The sequence below is a fragment of the Fukomys damarensis genome, unplaced genomic scaffold (assembly GCF_012274545.1).
Source record: "Fukomys damarensis isolate Sample0158 unplaced genomic scaffold, DMR_v1.0_HiC HiC_scaffold_5, whole genome shotgun sequence".
NCBI lineage: Eukaryota > Metazoa > Chordata > Mammalia > Rodentia > Bathyergidae > Fukomys > Fukomys damarensis.
Genome location: NW_022900917.1, coordinates 66,570,931 through 66,590,287, shown reverse-complemented (window position 1 = coordinate 66,590,287; position 19,357 = coordinate 66,570,931). Strand labels below are relative to the sequence as shown.

General features: G+C 41.7%; 1 protein-coding gene across 1 annotated transcript in view; it reads right to left on the bottom strand.

The window, feature by feature from the left end:
* The window catches only part of LOC104866564, a 31,093-nt gene extending 27,735 nt beyond the window's left edge, over positions 1-3,358 (bottom strand). Inside the window, 1 exon segment of the mRNA XM_033759202.1 lies at positions 3,241-3,358. The gene's annotated coding sequence lies outside the window, so the exon portion shown is untranslated.
* Positions 3,359-19,357: the final 15,999 nt, after the last annotated feature.

Here is a 19,357-nt window from a genome sequence, read left to right as displayed (position 1 = left end):
CCCTGCTTCTGGGACTCCTGTTATGAGTAGGTCATTGGTGCCTCACAGATATCTAAGGCTCTATTCATTTTTATTCATATTATTATTCTTTCCCTTTCTCATACTGGATAATCTTAGTGTTTTGTCATTCTGAATCCATAGCACAGGTGACCTCAAAAGTTGCAGAATGGGAATCCACCTGGGAGTGCCCCAAACTATCTCAAAATGGGGCCAGTTGGGATTCCAAAAAGAAAAAAGAAAAGAAAGAAACACTAAACATCAGGGTGACCTATTTGTAGCACTTATTAGGAGAACCACATAGAATACTGCAGTTTATCCTTACAATAGTATGCAACAAAAAAGGATGTTCTACACCTAGGGGTATTGTTATGGCTTGGATCTGCATGTGCCCCCAAAGTCTCATGTGCTCATAGATGGGGTTGTTTTGGGAGCTATATGGATTTAGGGTGGTGCGATACTGGGATTAAGGGTGAGTGGTAATAAATTAGCCCACTGATTGGTTCACCCAAAAGGCTGGTAGCCTGTATAGAATAAAAAGGAAAAGGATTCTTGCTGCTTGCTGCTCACTGCCTTCTGCTTGCCACATTATGTATTGTTTCTTCTCTGCAATGCCCCTTTACCCTGCTACTCTGCTTTGGAACCAGTAGACTATGGACTGAAACCTCTACAAACTGTGAGGTGACATAAACCTTTCCTTCTTTTTTTGTGGGGGGTACCAGGTATTGAACTCAGGACCTCATGCTTGCCAGACAGGTGTGATATCACTGAGTTATACCCCCAGCCTAAAACCTTTTCTTCTTTAACTCTGAGTGTTGGGTATTTTATCTCAGCAACAAAAAAGTAAGACAGGTGTCCTTGGAAAGGGGGATAGGGTTTGCATTTACATGAAAGTTTAAGGAATTTGGCTCAGGACCAGGACTGTTTCTTTCAGTGTCAGTACCTGAGTATGTCAAGGCCCCAGTTTGTGCTCAAGCCTGCTAGGAAATACCTGCTGCCTGGTCACCGAACAGTCAAGGCTCTGATTTTAAATTGAGACATAAAAAGAAAGTAGAGCCGGGGATGTAACTCAGTGATGCCATGCCTGCACAAGGTCCTGAGTTCAATTCCAGGTACTGGAGGTATGGGGTGGGGGAGTAACACTCAGTTGACCTTCATCCACGTTCAAGGCTTTCTTCTGTCCACTTAAATCTACTATTGAGTCCAAGTGAGGTTTTCACTTCAGGGGTTGTAATTTTCAACTCTAGAGCTTCCACTTGGTTCCTCTAAAATTTTTATTGTGTTAAAATGTACACAATATAATTACTATTTTAATAATTTTCATGCACACAGTTCATTGACATACATTTACCCACTCACCACCACTCTCGATCTCGTATTTTATTTTATTGGTGATATTGTGGATTAATGCAAGGCCTTCACAGTGAGCTATACTCCTAGCCCTTTTTTATTTTTTAGGCAGAGTCTTGCTAAGTCATTAAGTTACCTACACTGGGCTGGAATTTGTGATCCTCCTGCCTCAACCTCCCAGTGTGCTGAGATTATAGGTGTGTGCCACTATGATTGGCTTTGAAGAATTTTTTAAATCTTCCCAAACTCAAACTGTGCAACCATTAAACACCAACTCCCCACTTGTGTCCAGCCCTAGAAACCCCTTCTACTTTCTGTCTTTATGGATTTGACCATTCTAGTCCCCTCATGTAAGTGAAAGAGTGCAGTATTTGTTCTCTTATAACTGCCTTGTTTCACTTGCCATGTCTTTAATATTCATCCATGTTGTATTATGTGTCAGAATGTCATCCTTTCTTTCTTTTTTTTCTTTTCTTTTTCCTTTTTTTTTTCTGTACAAAAAGAATTGAATCCAAGGTCTCATGTATGCTAGGCAAGCATTCTACCACTGAGCTACATCCCCACTCCTCTCACCCCCTGCTTTTTTTTGCAGAGTGGCCTTGAACGTGCAATCCTCCTGCCTCAGGGTCCTGATAACCATGCCCAGCTATCAATCTTTTTAAGAGCTGAGTAATGTTCTGTCGTATGTATATATTGCATTCCATTTATCCATTCTTCTACAGTGGACCTCTGGGTTGTTTCCCATTTCTTTTTATAATTTCTGTCTGTCTCTCTCTTTTTGTGTGTGTTCCAGGGATAGAACTCTGGTCCTTGTGCTTTCAAGGCAGGCAGCAGCATCACTGAGCTAAATCCCCGGCATAATTTCTGTCTCTTCATGGATATTCTCCATAAAGGTGACATGATTTAACGAGATGTTGTTCTCATACTTCTCTCAGATCTTTAGGCACTGTTTCCCTTGGCTATTTCAATATATATGTAAAGTAGCTAAAGCTACTTTTAAAGTCCAATGTCTGGGCTCCTTGGGGACAGTTTCTATTGAACCACTTTTCTCCTGTGCATGAGCACACTCTTTTCTTTGCATGTCTTGAAACTTTTTGTTAAAACTTAGGTATTTTAAATAATATGATAACAGCACAGTCTTTTGCTGCTGCCATGGAGTACAGCCCTCTTGCTAGTGCCCTGCCAGTGTGGCCAGTGACCCATCTGTCTCCACCTTCTTCTCTGGGTTAGGGTTAGGGTACACAAACCCACCTGTGTTGGCTTCGATATGGCACCATGGACACTGCCACACTTGATGCCCACCCTCATTTGTCAGGTGTTTTTTTCCAGTCCAAAGAGGTTAAAATAAATAAATAAACCTATAATATAATGGGACTTAATTTTTAAAAACTCCAATTAGAGGAACCCATATTTATTAGGTTTCCTAAAATTTCTTTCCCATGACATGGTTTGGAGATAGAAATCAATGTTTGAGAAGGGTGAGTTTCCAGGCCACTGTTACCATTTGAGATACTCAGAGGGCGACCTCATTTAAGAGGCCCCTGATCAGCTGAGCATTCTAGCTTCATGGGCAAGTACTGTTGAGTTGACATCAGGCAACAAGGCCTCTGGTCCTGGGCCCCACTCTCCTTCAGGGATTGAGGTGGAGCCTCACAGATCAAACACAATACCCTCTTTCTTCTCTCAGAAAACAAGAGTAAAAAACAGAATTTGTTGGAACATGACTCTTTGACGCCACCTGCTGGAAATGTTTCAAAACAAATATTTTGCTGTTGGCATTGTTGACCATGAAGCCCTACAAAATTATAAGATTCTGAAAATAAGGAATTGTCTAAACTAAGGAAGATGTTGATGATGGGATGGTGCCCTTGAGGAGGAGGCTCTTGTACTTACCAGAGGGCTTGAAGTCATTGGTCCTCCCCACCCTGGTTCTGAGCCAGTCTCCAAGACAGGAGAGGGTCTGCAAATGCTACGTACTCCAGGGAAGTGGCGGGGGGGAGGGGTTGTCATGTCTCGGAGGGTTGGATCCATGCAGTCTCATCCTCAGTGAGGGGAAGCTGGGGGCAAGGAGAACACAGTCAGCAGCCCGGGCCAGCCATATCTGTACTGCCCAGTGGTCCACTATCTTCAGATCAGGCCTGAGAGTGGAGCCTAGTCTTGGGCATTCTGCAACCCTTGACCTCTAACCCCATGTGGCTTACAGACCTTTGGATTGTGATACAGTTGGGGCTTAGGGCCAGCAGTCTGTCACAGCTCTGCCCCACCATGGAGCCTGTGCTGACTACTGCCTGCCCACTTGGGGGATTTTGACTTTGCCCCCGAAGGCTCTGGAATGTGTTGGTGTTGATGACGTGACACCCATGGCGTTTGTGAATCAGCCTATGGGAGGGTCCATCTGTGTCCCCACAGTGCCTGAAATTCCCACCCTGTCATCCTTCAGAGAAATGTTCCTTATCTAAAAGTTTGGTTCCCCAGGGGTCCAGTTTGTACAAGAAACACAGGGTGAATGCTTCCTTCTTTTCCTTTGACTATTTAAATTTTTAAGTTGGTGTCTAGGATCTTTAAGGGTGAACAGTGTGCCCCTTCCTATAGAATACAATGGCACTCAGCCACCTCATCTTCCCAGTGTTTCTAATGTTCTGAAAGGACTCAACTAAGAAGCCTCATCTCTCCTAGGTGCAGGTCCTGGGCAACCCTCAAATCAGCAAGCAGGGACCTTAGTCAGGTGGGGCGGAGGGACACAAGCCATCCATATCCATCCAGTGGGGGAAAGAGTCCGGGGGCAGGAAAGCTAAGGTCCGGAAACCTGAGGCTACCACATGTGCTGGCCTGACCGTCCCCAGGTGACAGGAATGGTACAAGCACTGTCTCCAGAAGGTCTTGCCCCAAGACAAATTAGTCCAGTTTTGTGCAAGGGGATTGCCCTGGCATCGTCCCAGAACTGTGGACACATGTGACTCCATGAAGCCACCCCCATCCTGTTCTCCAAGCCAGTGACTCACAAGGCTACCATATGGCTCCAGGGGCTTCTGGAAGCTTCTAGGTACCACATGCTCTCAGATTGGGGTCAGCTGTTGGACAGTAAATTCTACTATCACCTGGAGCCTTCCCAGAACCAGGAAAATAAACACAGATGAAATAGCTTGGACACAGGGAGAAGACACATGTTCTGCCCTCTCAGGGACAAGCAGTTCCTACTTGCCAGCCTCTGCCCCGGACCTGCCTGGAATCGCAATTGCAAGCACTGGCAGGTCATAGAGGCAGCCAAACCACCTCCTACCCACCCTCCAGCCCAGCCCACGATTCTGTAAATGACCCCTTTGTTACTGTCCCCCAGCCTGTTTCCTGAGGGCAGACGCTCTGCGCTGCCAGACTTTAAAGGTCATGCTCATAGTTTCACATGAGTAGGCAAGTGCAGAGTCAAAATCTCTGCTCTCTCCTGAAAGAACGCCAGGCTTTAAAGTGTTCAGAGCGGATCCGCCTTCCGTTTTATATGCCACTGAGGCCTGAGACTTTACTCTGCCTTTGTCTCTCATCTAACCTCTGCTTATTCCCGTGTATGCACAGCTTACCTGTTGGAAGCGATCCAGGCACTGATGGTTCTCTCCAACTCTACTCCACATCAAGGAATGTGGCGAGCATGGGCACATCTTGTGCATGCCTGTGACCTATTTGGGAAAATGTCAGGTCATAGGGGCTGTTTTTAAATACTTTCTTCCCAGTAATTTCTTATCGTTTGTTCTCCCAACAAATAAATATAACATGGCCAAGTATACATTTTCATGGTATTCTCTCCATAAGCATAAACTAATAAAATTTTCAGAAGCACATTCATCTTACCTGCCATCTCCTTTTAAAAAAAAATCAATTCTTTTAATTTTCTACAATTTTTAACAATGGATTCTTAAAATGGAGTAACCTAAGATGACTTGAGGACAACGACATTATTAAAGTACAGATATATTTAACATACAGGGACCATACCACATTTTTTTGAAAGTCAATAAAATTCTAATTTCCTATACCTTGGAAGTTATCCAGAAGGCAAGACAGATATCAAAATTACTTGTGATCAGATTTGGCTAATTTACTCAGCCTATATAGCTCACAACAATACAGCAATGTCTGGGCAATAATGAATATCCAGGTGTGTTTGTTTCACCATAATTTATCTTGCTAATACTTTCAACTAATTATTCTTATTTAATGATTTCTCCATGAAGTGGAAATACATATAATAGTTATTTCTAATAAGAGCAAAAAGGATGATTACCTCCCCTACCCTCTAAAAAATTATTTTTAGAATTCTATTTCAAGTAATTCTTTATGTAATGTTTTGTAACCACATCTACTTTATAAAGGCCATTTAAAAGGCAAAAAAGAACATTAAATGTCCACAGGGTCATTACCAAAATAACCAAATGGATTTGAATTTACTTTTGCATGCTCTATGAGCTGCCTAAGTCCTGGGCTAAAAGTGCTACAGAGGGAGCAAGAGCTTGTGAACCATGCTCTGTTCCTGTGTGCAAATAAATAGTCCAGGTTCTCCAAAATACCATGGACTTTTGGTTTTAGGTCTGGAGCCTTCTTTAAACTTCAAAGGCAATTTAAAATTGCAGAATAAATACATGTAAACATTTTTTTGGATGAAGATGACTATTAGATTAATTTCCTAGGTGAGACATCACCAAGAAACCCAAAGCAAAGTGCCTGTAAGTACATGAACATGTGCCACCAGGAGCCCGTGAGGGCCAAGTGATGGAAGATGGTACATCTCAATGATTCAGATTACCCCACCATCCATGAGACGTGTGCACATCAGGACTGCTGAGACCCCACACTGTGATAATTCAGAAATCTAAATTTGACCCCAGAAAAATGCACCTCAAGAAAGGATTTGATGGTAGACAGTGCAAAGTGCAGTTGAATGGCAAAGGGCCACAAGTCTTTTATATATATATTCCCCCCCCCTCTAACACTACATAGGAGAAAGAAAATGGTGGAATGGTGATCGGTAGCAAAATTCAGCCTTTCCAAGATTCAGAATCCAGACACTGGAAAGTAACAACTTGTCAAAGAAAAAAAGGAGAAGCAGATCACCAGGCCCTGGGAAGGAAATGACAAAAAAATTAGAAGGTACAGAGAAGTTAAAAAACAATCCACAACACAGAGAAAAGGAAGGGTGGGGGAGAGGAGACAATCTGTACCCTCTCCCTGGCTCTTGTGGCCTGTGGGGAGTGGAACCTGGCTCCCAAGAAGCAAGGCAAGTACCTGGACCTGGAAGATCCTGAGGAAAAAGGCAGTGGAGTCCATGGCCTTTGTGAACTACAAAAACAGTGTGAGGTTTTGCTCCAAGGGGACTCCTTCTACATGGCAGGAAAAAGCCAGAGAGGGATTCAAGCAATGGCACCCACTATATCACCAGAGAATGCTTGATCAGATACCATTTTGGGAAGGGATTGAGTTTTTTTGTTTGTTTGTTTGTTTTGGTTTTTTGAGACAGGGTCTCACTATGTAGTTGAGACTGACTTGGAACTCACTATATAACCCAGGCTGGTCTTGAACTCACAGTGATCCTTCTGCCTCAGCTTCCCAAGTGCTGGGATTACAGGCATGCACCAAGGGATTACTTGTTTAAATTGAGGACTCAGTACAACTGAAAAGCAACGTCACTTCAGGACTCCCAGTGTACTCTCCCACAATGACTGGGTGAAAGGCAGCCATGGGAGACAGAGCTGTGGACAGGCAGCAGGCTAGAAAGTGATCCCCTGAGAAGTTTAAACTCAAGTCAGAAAGAACATGGGCCCTCACCCCTGTGGTGAGAAGTCAAGTCCAGCTTGAACTGTGTTCAAAACAGCTGGGTCTGGAAGTGCCTGCTACTACTGAGTACTTGAAGCCTTTCCCTGCTGCCTACATCTAGCACAGATCAGAGATGTGATTGCCTTTCCTATCTACCAGTGTGAGCAAAGACACACCTCAGTGTGTGGCCACAGCCTGGGGTAAACAGAGAGGACTCTAGATTGGGGGGTGCACCTCATAAACCTACAGACTGTAAGACTTGGTGGAGAAGACTAAGACTAGCTGCACTCCAAAACTGCAGGTTCTAGAAGGAAACCATTCATTCAAAAATACAGAGAAAGCTGGGGATTTAGCTCAGTGGTGCCACTGCCTGCCTCACAAGCGCAAGGACCCAAGTTCAATCCCCGGTAGAAAAAAAAAAATTTAAAAATTTCCTCTGTTTTTAGACTAAATTTTTTTCCTACTGTTTTCCCTTTAATTTTTTTTTCTCCCCTTTTCTTTTATCTTCCATTTTTCATTGTTTTTTCTGTTACCTTTATCTAATTCTATTAATATACTTTACTTCATAATAGGATCCTTTGTCTCATTTTTCTCTTCTCCTCATCTCCCATTGTTTAATTTTTCAAAATTTTCTTTTTGGGCCAGGGATGTAGCTCAGTGTCACAGTGCCTGCCTAGCAAGCATGAGGCCCTGAGTTCGATCCTGATACCAAAAAAGAAAAAAAAAGCTTAAAATTTTTTTTTCTTTTTGCATTCTCCCATTCCAAGCCCCCTATATCTTCAATAGTATTAACTATTCAGCTTTATCAATCTTTAGTTATTTGACTTTATTTTACTACTGTTGAAATATTATTTTCTTTCATTAGTGGATGTAGAGTTATCATATTTAGTAGATATTTGCTGTATGTCAGTATGTCTTAGGTTTGTCTTAGGATTTATATTATCACTGTAGATTTCTAAGGTGAAGGGTGGTACCTTTTTGGTTCTTATGGTATGTCAATACCCAGTTTGTCTTGGACAATTTAATTGCTTACTTATTTGATATTGCCAGGGTTGCATAGTTATTGCTATTAGTAGGTTTCCCTTGTATGCTAATACCCAGATTACCTTTGTGATACTAACAATACCATGGTCCATTCCCAGAGAACTGGATACTGGGCCAATTACTTTGCCCATATTAACAGGAATGATTGGGTCTTGGGCCAGAGGCAAAGGGCTGTGGCCCTGAATACATCACCAAAAAAGCAGACTAAATAAAGAGATTCCATTTTAGCAACAAAGTCTTCCACTATAATTAATTTTCAAACCTTAGCACAAAACAAAAAACAATACTAACACAAAAAGACTAGGCAACAAAATGCCTCTCAAAACTTCCAACTGCCCCAAACACAATTAATAGAGCATTAAGGAGGAGGAAAGCAAAAGCTACACAGTGGAATTATTTGAAGAGCTAACAGAAGAGAACAAAAAAATAGACAAATGAGACAAATGAGGTACTCAGTGGGCTCACAGAAAATATAACTAATCAGATGATGATGGTAATAAACGTAACAATCAAGGAGCTTACAGAAGACGCTAATCAAGAGCTAGCTGATCTAAGGGCTGGGGATGTAGCTCCATGACCTTGTGCCTGCCTGGCAAGTGCAAGGTCCTGAGTTCGATTCCCAGTACCCTCCCCCCTCAAAAAAAGAAAGAGGAGGAGTTAGTTAAATGAAAAAGAGGGAATAAGGACAAGGGAATTCCAAGAAAAAAAGCTAGCTGAGCTAAACAAAATGATACAAAATATAAATTCTTTAGCAAAGAACTAGAGTCCATGAAAAGGTTCCAAACAGAAATCCAGGAGATTAAAAATTATATTAGAGGGCCAGGGATGTAGCTCAGTGGCACAATTTCTGCCTGGTAAGCCTGAGGTCCTAAGTGTGATCCCCAGTACCAAATTTTAAAAAGTATATTGGAAGTATGGGCAGCAGAAGTGACCAATGTGAGGACAAAATATTAGAATTAGAAGATAAGGATGCTTTTAAAGACAAGTTACTCAGAGATAGCTTAAAATCAACCAGAGAACATGAAGAATGGATTCAATAGCTGCTAGATAATGCAAAGAAGACTAATATAAGATTAAATGGAATAAACTGGGCGTGGTGGCGCACGTAATCCCAGCACTTGGGAGGCTGAGGCAGGAGGATTGCTGTGAGTTTGAGACCAGCTTGGGCTACATAGTGAGTTCCAGGTGAGTCTCAACTACATAGTGAGACCCTGTCTCAAAAAACCAAAATAAATGAATAAATAAAATCAGTAATAATACAAGGATTTCCACTAACACCACTGCAGATCAGTAAAGTTCTTGAAACATTAGCCAGAACATCAAGCAAGAGAAAGAAATAAAAGGAATATGTACAGGAAAGGAAGTCAAATTATCATTATTTACAGATGACATGATCCTCTACACAGAAGATCCAAAAACTTCCAACAGACTCCTAAAATTAACAACCAAATTTAGTAGTGTAGCAGGATACAAAGTCAACACAAAAAAATCAATAGCATTACTGTTATTAATAATTAATAAAGTCATAGCTGACTGATGATGCATGTTTGTAATCTCAGTTCTTGGGAGGCTGAGGCAGGAAGATTGCCATGGATTTGAGGTCAGCCTAGACTTTATAGTGAGTTCAAGACCAGCCTGGACTACACACTGAGACTCTGTCTCAAACAATGTAAATAAATAAATAAGTAAATAAAATAATAATAATTACATCATTGAGAAAGTAATTAAGGAATCAATACCTTTTGTAATAGAAAGACAATTTAAATACTAGGGATTAACCTAACCAAGGAAGTAAAACACCTCTGCAATGAAAACTACAGTACGCTGAAAAAGGAGATTGAAGAGGACATCATAAAATGGAAAGATATTCTCGTTCTTGGATATGCAAACCAATATAGTCAAAATGGCCATGCCTCCAAAACTGATATAAAGTTTTAATGCCATCCCAATCAAAATAGCATTCCTCACAGAACTAGAGAAAGAAATCCTGAAATTCATATGAAACCACAAGAGAACTAGAATAGCAAGCAAAAGCAGTCCTGGGCACTAAGAGCAAAGCGGGAGGAATCACAATTCCAGACTTCAAGTTTTACTACAAAGCTATTTTGATAAAAACAACACGGTATTGTCAAGCAAACAAAAACCAGACAAGGGGTCAGTGGAACAGAACAGAGAGAGGATGCAGAAACAGCAACATCTAGCTACCTGATCTTTGACAAAGAGCTAAGATAACACTGGAGGAAAGGCAGCCTCTTTAACAAATGGTGCTGGGAAAACTGGCTTTCCACATGCAGAAGATTGAATCTAGACACATATCTCTTCCCGTGCACTAAACCAAAATCAAAATGGATCAGAGAGCTAAGTATTAAAACATAATCTGCTGGAAGATAAAATAGGTAAACTCTTAAAGACATAGGCACAGGCAAGGACTTTCTGAACAGAATCACAAATGCATAAGAGATAACACCAAGAATATACAAGTGGGGTCATATCAAATTTAAAAGCTTCTTCACAACAAAGGAAACAATCAACAGGTTGAAGATACAACCTACAGAATAGAAAAAAATGTTTGCCAGCTATTCTTCTGACAGAAAGCTAATATGTAGAGTACATAAAAAACTTTAAAAAAAAAAAGGCCCTCCAAAATAAAAGACCCAAACAAAAAATGGGCAACTGAAAAGTGCAAACACTTCTCAGAAGAAGAAATACAAATTGGCTAGTAAGTACATGAAACAAAGCTCAACATCTCTAGCCATTAGAGAAATGCAAATTAAAACAACACTGAGATTCCATCTTACTCCAGAAAGAATGGCTATTAAGAAATCAGGTAACAGCCAGGCATGGTGGCACACGTCTGTAATTCCAGCACTTGGGAGGCTGAGGCAGAGGCAGATTACTGTGAGTTCGAGACCAGCCTGAGCTACATAGTGAGTTCCAGTCTCAACTACATAGTGAGACCCCGCCTCCAAAAATAAAAAAAATCAGGTAACAACAAATTTTGACAAGGCTGGTGGAGGAGGATCCTTCTTCACTGTTTGTGGGAATGTAAATTAGTACAACCATTATGGAAATTCTTCAAAAAACTAAAGCAAAGTCCAGGAATTTAGCTCAGTGGTGCCGCCATCTGCCTCTCAAGGGTAAGGTCCTGAGTTGAGTTCAATCCCTGGTACCAAAAGAAGAAAAAAAATCTTAAAAAAAGAAATTTCATTTGATCTTGTAACTCCCCTCCTAGGTATCTTCCCAAAAGAGTTAAAGACATATAACAGTGATCCACACATATCCATTTTTTGTGTGTATTTCTTTTTGGTACTGGGATTGAACTCCGGACCTTGTGCTTGCCAGCCAGGTGGTGGCACCACTGAGCTAAATCTTCAGCCCTCACATAACTCCTGTTTATAGCAGCACAATTCACAATAGCTAAATCTTGGAAGGGTCCTATATGTCCATCAACAGATGAACAAAGAAAATGTATTTACAATGGAGTACTACTCTGCCATAAAGAAGAATAATGTAGGAAATCCCATTTGTAGGAAAATGGATACATCATGAGACCACAGTGTTAAATGAAATAAATCAGACACACCAGCTGAAATACTGAATGGTTTCTCTTGGCTGGGATGGTGGCACACAACTATAATCCTAGCACTTGGGAGGCAGAGGCAGGAGGATCACCGTGAGTTTGAGGCCAATCTAGGCTACATAGTGAATTCAAGGCCAGCCTAAGCTGTCTCCTAAAAGAATTTTTTTCTCTTGTATGAGAAACCCAAAATATAAATAAAGAGCAAAATTAAAGATAGATAACAGGGAAAAAAAGAAATAGAGGGAAGAGTGTCAGAGGGTAGGGGGGAAATGCAGCCCAGAGGGAGGAAAGATGATATAAAACCAATTAAGATGTGTTATGTACATGAACAACTCCTCACAATGAATATAATCATTATGGACTGAAAACATGTACTAATAACAAAATCCACAGAAAATCTGCATGGAAGCAAGGCAACTCATCCTCATAACTGGCATAGCCCCCACAAACAGATGCCCAGTCAGACCCCCCAGCAAGAACACTCTTACTGCCCACTCCTCAGTGTGACTGCCAGTCATTCATGAGTACTGAGATGTGTCATTAGGTTTCAGAAATGTGTGTTGCATTAGCAATTTCACTCCCTGGTGATGTATATTCTCATAACATGTGTATCTGTGGGTCTTGTGGTACAGCCTCAGTCATTCATTCTGATAAACACCCATCAGTTCTCAAGAAAAACTGCAGCACCAGGATAAAGCTCCAAGCCAGGACTCATTTTTACACTCAAGCTGGAAACTTCAAGGTCATGAAGTTCTTCCTGTAAGAGGAGAACTCCTTCAAGACCTGTAACTTGTCCTCTGTTGCAGGCGTCCCCTCTCTCCTGAAGAGCCTCTCCAGTGATTTCTCTTACCACCCCGCAGCATCACGTCATCAGAAGCTCCACCCTAGCCCCCCATGCCCGAGCAGATTTCTGGACACATCCCTGGACAGCTATTCGTGCATCTTAAGGCATCAGGAGCTTAGAACTCAATCTCCAAGCCAGACCAGGACGTTGCCTCTGAACATCATCTCAGGGAGGGAGGGCACATGCTCATTGGCTAATGTCTCCATGTCAACTGACCTCATGATTTGTATGTGCCCAGGGCCCAGTGGAGAAGTCTTGCTCTGGGCCTCACAGAACAGGCCAGAGGCCACAGGTTCCTCTGTCTCCCTCTGGACCTTAAAAAGATTTTGACACATACACCATAAAACTATTGCTACTCTCAAATTGCTCTGTGTCCCTTCAAATCCCTCCTTCTAGCTTTTCTATACAACACTGTCCCCATCGGTCATAATCAGCTGTCACCATATTTGCACTGAGCTACATCCCCAGTCCTTTTTTAAATTGTGAGACGGGGTCTCCCAAAGTCACTAAGTTGCCCAGCCTGGGTTCAAATTTGCAATCCCTGCCTCAGCCTAGGTGCTAGGATTACAGCCATATACCACCGTGGCCAGTTCATTTTCCAGAATTTTGCATAAATGGAATCAAACAAGAAATATGTGTTTACTGTTTCTGTCTTGGTCTTTCTTTCATGTTGAGATCCATCTGTGTAACTGTGCACACTAGTAGTGCAGTGCTCTGCATCCCTTAGTTGTGCTCCGCTGTATAAATATACCACAGCTTGTTTATCCATCTAGTTTGTGACTGTGACACATCGAGCTGCCTCAGGATGTTCTATTGGACACTTCCCTGTTGGTCATATAATTTCTTTTCTGCTGAGTAAATCTAGGCCTAGAATGTCTGGATTGTATGCCTAATTTTTTTTTTTTTTTGTACTGGGAATTGAACTTGGGTCCTTGCACTTGCAAGACAGGCAGCGGAACCTCTGAGCCAAATCCCCGGCCATGGCTGGATGTATGGTTGAACCATTCCAAGTCCCACCAGCTGTGTATGAGGATTCTGCTTTCTCTACATCTTCACCGGCTCCCGTTATAATGACCCCTCTCAATTTTACACATCCTAACATGTCTAGGACATGTAATGGCTAATAATGTTGACCACATTTTCATGTGTTGTCCATCCTCTCTATATCGTTGGTAAAGTATCTGCTCAATTATTCTGTCCATTTAAAAAAATTTTTTTGTGTGTGTGTGGTATCAGGGTTTGAACTCAGGACCTTGCACTGGCAAGGCAGGTGGCAGAGCCACTGAGCTAAATCCCTGGCCCTGTTGTTTCTTTTTATTAAGAGTTGAGAGTTCTTTGTATGTTTTTTGTTTTGTTTTTTCTTTTTGGTACTGGGATTGAACTCCATCCAAGCCCTTGCACTTGCAAGGCAGGTGGTGTGTATGTTTTAAATACGTGTCCTCTATCTGTTATGTGATTTATAAGCATTTTTCCCAGACTGTGGCTTGTCTTTTTATTTGATGCATATGTTAAAAAGCATAAATTCCTAATTTTGATTAAATTGACCTATATTTTCCTCCATGTACCACATCAACAGTGTTGTACCTCAGAAATCTCTTCTTGACTAAAAAAAAAATCACAAGGATTTTTCTGTTTTCCTTTAGATGCTTCATAGTGGATCCTGATTATAATCCACTTTAAGATAACTTTTGTATATTGATGGGAAGAAAGGAGCTAAAGGTGCAGGAAAGGTGTGATGGGTAGGGGAAGAACAAAAAGGGAAAAGAAAAAAATGTGAGAGAATGAAAAGATGAAAATAAAGTGTTTGTAGATGGGGAGGGGAGGAGGGGGTGAAGGGAGGGCAGAGGTAAGGGGAAAAAATGAGAATCAAGACTTGCCAAGTAGAGGTACATGATCCCAACAATGAATGTAACTGTACTGTATCCCTAAAATGTACCAATAAACTCAATAAAATTAATTTAAAAAAAAAGAACTTTTGTATATTGTGTGAGATTCTTTTAGGGTGAGGGAGTGGTACTGGGTTTGAACCCAGGGCCTTCATAATGACCTACATCTCCAGTCCTTTTTATTCTTTAAATTTTTAAAAATTTTAAGACAGGGGCTGGGGATTTAACTCAGTGGCATAACACCTATCTTGTAAGTGCAAGATCCTGAGTTTGATCCTCAGCACACAAAAAAAAGAAAATTTAAAACAAGATCTTGGCCAGACTGGGCTCAAACTTCCAACCCTCCTGCCTCAGCCTCCCAGAATACTAGGAATACAAGCATGAACCACCACACCTGGCTGGAGAACATGTTTGTTTGTTTGTTTGTTTCTACCAGGATCAAACTCAGGACCTTGCCGTTGTGAGGCAGGCACAGTGCGGCTGAGCTAAACCCCCAGCCCTAGAGACTATATTTTAACAGCAATGAGTCTTCCAGTCCATAAACAAGGGTCAATCTCTCTATTGATTCAGTGATTAGTTTCTCTTGGTGATGTTTTACAGTTTTCAGCTCAAGTTTTGCACATCTTTTATCAGAATTATTCCTAAAAACTTCAGATTTTTAATATTTTAAATGGCATTTCTCATTGTTCACATATTCATTGGTAGAATATAAAACTATAATTAATTTTTATATTTTGATCTTATATTCTACAATCTTGCTAAACTCAACTAATAGTTCTAGTAACTAACTGTCTTATAGATGCTACCTGATTTTCTACACAGGTCATCACATTTTTGGTGAATAGATAGTTTTACTGCTTCCTTTTTAATATGGATGCCTTTTCTTAAGTTTGTTTTTGTTTTTTATTTTTTTGTGTGTTTTTTGCCACTGGCTAGATCCTCCAATACATGTTGCTTTTTTGTGATGGAAAGCCCCTTCGGTTCTTCACCACTAAACATGATGTTAGCTGTTGGTTTTTCATAGATGTCCTTCATCTGGTTAAGGAAATTCTCTACTCTTCCATTTCCTGGTGTTTGTATAGACATGGCATTATTTCTCTTTATAAATGTTGGGTGGAATTCCCCAGTGAGGTCATCTGAACTGGGAGCTTGCTAGGTGGGAAGGTTTGATTTATTTTTTAATGTATTTCATTTTTGTAGTACTGGGGATTGAACCCAGGGCCTTTGCACTGAGCTCTATCACTAGCTCTTTTTTATTTTGAAACAAAGTCTCCCTAAGTCATGAAGTTGCCCATGCTGGCCCTGAACTTGTGATCCTCCTATTTCAGCCTTTCATATAGCTGGGATTATGGACATGTCCAGATCTTGAATATTATTTGTTTAGGGGCTTTTTTGTTTGTTTTATTTTTTGAGACACAGTCTCATTAGGTAGCACAGGCTGGCCTTGAACTCAGGGCGGATCCTCTTGCCTCGGCCTCCAAAGTGCTGGGACTACAGGCGCGTGCCACTATGCCTGGCAGATAGGAAGTTTTTAAACTAAAAATTCAACTTTTTTCCCCAATACAGCCATCCATGCTCTCTATTTCTCCCTGGTGAGGTTGGTGATTTGTGTCTTTCAAAAAATCTGCTCCTTGCCAGGCATGGTGGTTCATGCCTGTGATTCCATCATTCGGGGGTGAGAGTGGGGGAGGGGGAGCCTGAAGCAGAAGGATCACCACTAGTTCAAGGCCAGCCTGGGTTGCACTAATGCCGAAGTTTTAAACTTTTAGGCCTTCAAGCCTTAAGAATTCTCACAGCCCTTATTTTGTTCCTATTTACCCAGAAACAGGCAGATCCACAACTGTTCCCAATGAGTGATACTTTATATAATCACAGTGTAAGCCACCACAAAATATACATGTATATCTCCTCTGTTGGCCTCAAAGTTCACAGTGTGTATCTTTTATGTTCTCTCTGTTAGCTCTAAATTTATATCTGCTTAGCCCTAAATGTCCCATTACGTTATGTGAATGTCCTATTTCCAAAGAAAGCCCCTAACCTCAAGACAGTTATCTATTTCTGTAAACTCCATTTTGTGCATCCCAAGCCCACCCCAAATTAAACTACTGTACTGTTGGCCTCAAAGTTCACAGTGTGTATCTTTTATGTTCTCTCTGTTAGCTCTAAATTTATATCTGCTTAGCCCTAAATGTCCCATTACGTTATGTGAATGTCCTATTTCCAAAGAAAGCCCCTAACCTCAAGACAGTTATCTATTTCTGTAAACTCCATTTTGTGCATCCCAAGCCCACCCCAAATTAAACTACTGTATAAAACTCCCCATTTTTTTACATTTAGGGTCCCAGGGCTTTAGAGTACTTAGCTCCAGTGGGCCAGCCAGACTTTGGCCTTGGCTTTCCTCCACCTCTTTTGAGTGGCTTTTGGTCCTTCCCGGCCAGATTCTCTACAATACCAAAGCAGCTTCACCATTTCCCATTTCCCCTAGCACTGTGTGAGTCTCCAATTTCTCCACATTCTAACACTTGTTATTGTCAGCCTTTTTGGTTAAAGCCATCCTATTGAGTGTAAGATATTGTCTCATGTGGTTCTGGTTTGTATTTCTTTGATGGTTAGTATCTGGCATGATACTTTGATGGTTAGTATCTCAAACTTTAGAGTTTGACTGCTATGTCTTGTTTTTTGTTGTTGTTTGCTTGTTTGTTTTTTGAGACAGGGTCTCACTATGAATGGCTTCAAACTCACAGCAACCCTCCTGCCTCAGCCTCCTGAGTGATGGGACTACAGATGTGTGCTACCACGCCCAATCTCCTCTGCATTCATGTTGAAACTTACTACCTAGTGTGACAGTACCGTGGTGTGGGGTCTTTAGAGGTGATGAACGGGATTTGTGACTTCATAAAAGGGCTGAAGAATCTAGGTAGGCCCATTATATACCCTCCTGCCTCCCATCACATAAGCAGTCACCCACCCTTTCTGCCATGTGAGGACATTGCCATGAGAAAGCATTACTAACAAAACAAGCTCTCACCAGACACTGAAGCTTCCAGTGCCTTGACCTTGGGCTTCCTAGCCTCCAAAACTGAAAAATAACTTTCTATTATTTGAAACTTATCTAGTTTGTTGTATTTTGTTACACAAGGAAAAGAAATTACACCTGGGTTGGGTATACCTCAGCGCTAGAGTGTGTGAATAGCAATCCAAGGCCTGGGGTTCCATCATAAGCACCCTCCCCACAAAATGACTCTTTTCCTGTGCTTTTTGGCCATTAGTCTTCAGACTGTAAAGCAATTCAAAAATTAATACTTTGCTTTAAAATAACACTGAACTTGGGCCGGGGATTTAGCTCAGTGGTTCCGCTGCCTGCCTTGCAAGCACAAGGACCCAAGTTCAATCCCCGGTACCAAAACAAACAAACAAAAAAACATTGAACTAATTGTGGTAGTGTATACCTGTAATCCCAGCACTCTGGAGGCTGAAGCAAGAAGACTGAGAGTTCAAGACCAGTCTGGACAACTTAGCGACTTAGGGAAACCCTGTCTCAAGAAAAAAGAAAAAAAATAAGGCAGGGGATGTTAAGGTCCTGGGTTCAATTTCTAATACACACATACATACATAAATGCATTAATGTGTGATCTTGGTAAAGTATACATTGCAGCTGAGTGGAATGGTATATGCCTATGGTCTCAGGACTTGGGAGGGTGAGGCAAAGAATTGTTTTGAGTCCAGGAGTTTGAGGCTAGCCTGACAATACAGCAAGACTCCATCTCAAAAAAGAAAGTGTGGGGCCAGCGATTTAGCTCAGCGGTGCCACCACCTGCCTTGACAGTGCAAGGTCCCGAGTTAGATCCCCGGTACAAAAAAAGGTGGGGGGTGGGGTGGAAGGAAAGGAAGGAAGGAAAGAAGGAAGGGACTCTGAATCAGTGGTTCCAGTGAACTTCAAGATTCTGCATTCTCAGAAAAGCCACACTCCTGATGGATGGATACACTGTAAGAAGCTTCAGTGGCTGCTAGTGAGATCACTGCTGTTGGTCTATCATCCTTTAGCAGGTAATCTTTCCTTCCTTTCTGGCTGCTTTAAGATTTTTCTCCATGTCCTTGGTTTTCTGCAGTTTAGCTACAACACCTTTTGATGTAGATGTTTTAATTTGGCATAGTTTGACTTCATTGTGCTTTTCTGATAGTCATATGTTTCATCCATTTGGAAAATAACTATTGGCTATTACTTCTCTCCTTGCTTCCTCCCAGGGCCTTCTACTCCATTTAGATCAGCGAGAAATTGTTTCATGTTCTGTCACTCTTCTGTATTTCCCATCCTCTTGGCTTTCTGAGAACCCTGTGAAGCTTTGGTTGGGGGCATGAATGACAGAAATGAGGTGTCCAGCCAGAAATGACCTGGGATCGTGTAATTCCTCTGTACAGGGTTCTCCAGACCATATGGTCAAAGACCCCAGAGGTGGACTGTTTATTGCCAGCCAGCCAGTGGGTGTTCTGACACCAAATCTCTCCTAAGGACTGTGCTTCCCAGGGAACCTACTGAGGTCATTAAAGCCCAGTGGAAATTAGAGCCACAGCCATCAAGCAGCTTCTGTCATGCTTTTCCAAGTATAGCCCATTGAGGATCCATATTTCGCACAGTCTCTGCTTGTGCAGATCGTGTCTTTGCTGAGTCTCTGCAGGATGTCAGATCCCAAAGCTCGGGGTGACTGATCAACAGCTTCCCCAGGATGGTGTCACCACCCCTGCCAAATTAAATCACACTCCATTGGGCCGGGGATTCACCTCAGCGGTTTGGTGGCCTGCCTTGCAAGCACAAAGACCCGAGTTCAATCCCCAGTACCAAAAAAAAAAAAAAAAAAA